Consider the following 5,114-nt stretch of genomic DNA (forward strand, 5'->3'; position numbering starts at 1 on the left):
CACAAAAACTGATTAAATCAAACTCTAGATGAACTCAGAAGGAGAACTGGAATCAGGTTTCCCATTGTCCCCTAATCCTCCAGGATGCTGCAAATTTTGTAAAACTGGAGGAGGCAACCCCCCAAACCAGCTGCTAAACCATTATTTGCCGAACCATAAAACTGACAAAAGAGCCTAGCCATGACACCAAGAATCTGCATTTGATTCTGGCATGCTTCCATATGTATTTGCATCATTGCTTTCTCATGTTCAATCTGCTATCCCAACAACCTTTCCTTCCACTCCATCGCTTCCTCTTCGAGCTTCTCCTCCATTCTTCTCCTCCTCTCCTCATCCAATTCTTTCTCCAACCTCAATCTTCTTTCACCTTCCTTCCTACCCCAAAACAGCTCCCTTTCCTCCAACTCCATTTCCCAATCCTCCATCCCCTCTTCCCTCACACTCCATAGCTTTTCTTTCTCGAACTCCGATTCCCTCCTCTTTTGCTCCCTCTCCATCTCACCTTTCTCTCTCACAAACTCTCTTTCCTTCCTTTTGTCTTCCCTCCTCACCACCCCCTCTCTCAACACCAATACTTGTGTTCCAAGCAATCCAAAACCCTTACTTCCTCCTACACCTTTCCTCGATTTCCGAACATGAGAAACACCGATATCTCCGAATTCTCTCCCCCCTCCGAACTCGCCCTCCGGACCGACCTTATCATCACCACCATCATCCCCATCTCCATCGACACCGTCGTCTTCCCCTTCCTCCTCGAAATCCTCACTATCAATTGCAAACCCCAAGTCACAACAATCCTCAAACAGATCACTCCCATTACCATTGCTTTCACTACCTTTCTTCCCTTTAACTTCAAGTTCCACATCGCCAAAAACCTCTTTATACTTCAAAAAAATTTCCCAATGATTCTCACCGTCTTTCCAATTGAACTCGTCCTTCGAAATTCTAATCTTCTGCTTCACCCCCAAATACTGGTGCCTCATGTTTTGGGCCTTAATAGATACATCACGCCAAGACCACTTGAAAGGGAAAGTAATGGGATCTTGAAGATGATGAACTGAGTTAACATGGTCAGCTATGGGCTTGAACTTTTTCTCTCTGGTTTTGAGTCTGGACAAAGTTCCCGAGTTGAGAAGATCAGAGTATTTGGACAAAAGAGTTTGTTCTTCAAGCTCTGACCACTTCTTACGTTTCATTTTCGTAGGCTAAGATCTTATTTAAAGGTTTTGGTTTGGTTTTGAAAATTGTTCGAACAAAACAAAGGCTTGAATTTCACAGGTTGTCTGAAAAAGACTAAGGGACGGAACTCGGAAGTTGTTTTGAGAGATTTGGGATGATTTTTTCTCTTTCTGAAGTGTAAAAGTTTAAATGCCATTAAAAAAGTAAGTAAATAAACCAGTAAAAATAATAAAATAATGGGTTTGGCACTGGCCAACAATAAAGCTGAGGTGGCAAAAGCAGACGAGACGTCTTTTGGAGCATTTCTTTAAAAGATTACATGTTTACCATTTCCTTATTTTCTATCTAAAACTCCAAAAACCCTTCAATGATCCGACTGCAATGGAATCAGCTCTGAAACCCAGCTTCAAAATCAAACTCAAAGATTGTAACTTTATCAAGCTGTTCTAATTGGAACCCCAAAACAATGTCTTGTACCTCAGTTTCTTCTTTTACCACTTATCTCTTTGCCCCTTCAGAAAATTCATCTTTGTCAAATCATAAGCGCAGACTCGTCCAATGTTTTCTTGGTGGTACTTTTTTTTAATTTAATTTCAACTTTAGTGTCCAATTTAAGATTTTTTTGTTAATTTGTCGTTTGGTGTGAGATTTTCTGGGTTTTTTTTTGCTACTAAGACCAAGTCAAATTTTTGAAGATCAGAAAATTAGGAGCTTAAGCATGGGAACCTCTCTGTCTAAGCTGGATTGCGTTATTTAATGTGTTTTAGTTGTGGATTAATGGACTAATTGAGATGGAACTATTTTTTAAGTGCATGAAACTCATTTCTTGTCTCGATTTCTTTGTGGAAAGATGCTTGAAATTATCAATGAGCTAATTTCAGATGTGGGAATTAGCTTTCATTGTTAGATTTGATTTTGAATGGGGATTAGTTATAATTCATAACTTTCAGCTCAAGTATTGGGAATGGTAATGCTGAAGGGTGGAACTAGGAATTTGTTGAAAATTGAAACCATAATTAGGCTTTATATGATGAAACCATAACACTATGATAGGACAATGGCCTGCTTGCAAAAGATCTATTTTCTTTATTCATGTCTGTTGTTGTTCTTATTTTTTACTGGTTATACTACAAAACTTGAGTAGCGTGCTTGTTAACTAATGCATGATCATAACCATGCTATCATTAAATGTTCGATGTTGATAATTGATTGAGATAGTATTCGTCCGATTGAAATTACCTTCAATTTATTTCAGCATGACATAGTTGTTCCATGCGTTTGATCCCCTTGTATCTGAGCATTGCATGTTTCGATTAACAAAATCATTCACATCGATATTCTGTTCTACTCATATGCATCAACTATTCTCTTTGATCAGGCGTGGCTGCATTTTTGAACCATATCTATGCTTTGCTGAAAATTGCTGATTTATCAATTTTATTTGTAAAATTCTTATTTAGGAACTGTTGTAGAACTGAAAGCTACTGCTGCTTCCGAACCCCTGTTACTCAAAGCAGGGAGGACATGAAGGCAGGATTTTAAATCAATGTGCTTTCAAAAGAAATTTTTTATGTGCTGCATTTACTTTGGATATTGCATGCCTCAACTGCAATATGTCTGCTTCATGTTTCTGCTATCAAACCCTTTTTTGAAAATGCAAATAAGGGGGGGGGGGGAGAGAGGGATTTACCTGTTATTTCTTATGTTAATCTAATAGAAGGGATCTGCCTGTTGCATTTTTTGACCTTTTCTGCAAATCTTATGCTTTGATGCCATCTTTTATATAACTTTCGACTTATATGCATGTATATATGTATTCATTACACTTGCTCATTTATTGTAATTTCAATGTTTGTATCTCCTTTTTGCATCTCAAAGAAGAGAACAGGTCATTTCTGTTTGTTTCATTTTCCATTTTCTTTTCAATTATGTCTTATTTTGAATGTTTCATATTGTAGAGCTACCAAATAATCTGTGAAAAATATCCTTCCTTTCGTGAAGGATCAGAAAATGTTGACCTTGTTGTTGAAATTTCACTACAGCCATGGAATGTTTTCCAGCCAGATGGAGTAAGAAAATTTCTTTTCTAATCCCTTTTAATAATTATTCTTTAATGAACATTTCTGATTTTCATTTTTTTATAAGAATTTTCATTTTATTATTCTTGGTTAAAAGTTAAAACCCCATAGTTCCATATTTTGGGTATTAATAGTCTTTAATTGATTTGTGTGTTCTTGTGACAAGAACGCCAACCACAACACGCCTCCTCTTCTCTTATTCCTGTTGCTCTTTGCGTATGCAAATTATAATATTTTTGAATCATTGTGTATTGTGACAGGTCATTTTATTCTCTGATATTCTCACTCCTCTCTGGGATGAACATACCTTTCGACATTGTCAAAGGTAAAGGTCCGATAATCTTCGACCCTATAGCCACTGCTGCTGATGTAGATCAAGTGAGAGAATTCAGTCCTGAGGAGTCCGTTCCTTATGTTGGCGAAGCATTGACAATCTTGCATAAAGAGGTTTACATTGACATTTCTTATATTATCATCCTAATTTAAGTTTCTTATGTTTCGCCTTATTTCAGGGTTGTTTACGTTAGGAAAACATTGATGTAACTTGGTTTTTTCCACATACATTAGTTGAACATTAGAATCTTCTTAGGTAGAAAAGACAACCAATTTTAATTAATTAGAGAAGTTGGTTAACCTTAATGTTCCCAAGCAGAAAGGTTAACCGTTAGGCCTATCAGCACTAGTATTTTGCTCCGGTGATAACTAATTGAATATGAAATTGTTATCCCCTAACCCTTTCACAATCCTTTGCATCAGCCTTCTATGGTCTGAATTATGTTATTATCTGGATTTGCTATCATTTTCTACTACCATTTAATGCAAGGATGTTATATGATTTTTTAGAGCTCGGGAAACCTCGATAATACTCTTGCCTACTTAACGCTGCATATAAGTAAATTTAAAAGCATGTAGCCTCACCCCCTTTCTTCATTTTGCCAGGTAGATAACAAAGCTGCAGTTTTGGGTTTTGTTGGGGCTGCGTTCACTCTAGCATCATATGTGGTTGAAGGTGGTTCATCGAAGAACTTCACCAAAATCAAAAGTTTGGTCTTCTCTCAGCCCAAGGTAGTTCTAGTTCTCTTTTTCTAGCATCTCAGATCAACTGGGGTGAAGTTTGTCCTTTTCTTCTTTCTTTTGTGTCGAAGAGTGCTGTAAGAGTTGTCTGTCTGCATCGGAATTTAATTGCCAGCGAACAATTTTATTACCTCGGGTAAAAATGACGTATTTTTCCTCCTACAGGTACTTCATTCCTTGCTTCAGAAATTCGCAGCCTCCATGACAAAGTATATTCGGTACCAAGCCGACAATGGAGCTCAAGCTGTTCAAATATTCGACTCTTGGGCAACAGAACTAAGTCCGGTGGATTTTGAGGAGTTCAGCCTGCCATATTTGAAGGAAATTGTAGATGCTGCAAAACAAACCCATCCGATCTTCCTCTAATCCTTTATGCAAGCGGATCTAGGGGCCTGTTAGAAAGGCTAGCTTTAACTGGTGTTGATGTAGTTAGCTTAGATTGGACAGTTGACATGGCTGAAGGTAGAAGGCGACTCGGACATGATATTTCCGTCCAGGGAAATGTTGATCGCGGTGTACTTTTTGGTTCAAAGGAGTTCATCACCAGTCGGATACATGATACCGTGACAAAAGCTGGTAAAGGGAAACTCATACTGAATCTCGGTCATGGGATTAAAGTAGGTACACCCGAGGAAAATGTTGCCCATTTCTTTGAGTTTGCTAAAGCAATCAGGTACTAAAAGCAATACTGGATTTAACTGATTTCCTACCAAGTTTATCCATCTTCAGGTTATTTTTTACAGCCCTTGATTGTTCCATTTGTATTTATATTGTTAAATGAAA

General features: G+C 37.7%; 1 pseudogene; it reads left to right on the forward strand.

Annotated features, from left to right (window-relative positions):
- The first annotated feature begins 1,526 nt into the window (after positions 1-1,526).
- Positions 1,527-5,114, forward strand: LOC120118855 (annotated as a pseudogene).

The sequence above is a fragment of the Hibiscus syriacus genome, unplaced genomic scaffold (genome assembly GCF_006381635.1).
Source record: "Hibiscus syriacus cultivar Baekdansim isolate YM2019G1 unplaced genomic scaffold, ASM638163v2 tig00110328_pilon, whole genome shotgun sequence".
Taxonomy (NCBI): Eukaryota; Viridiplantae; Streptophyta; class Magnoliopsida; order Malvales; family Malvaceae; genus Hibiscus; species Hibiscus syriacus.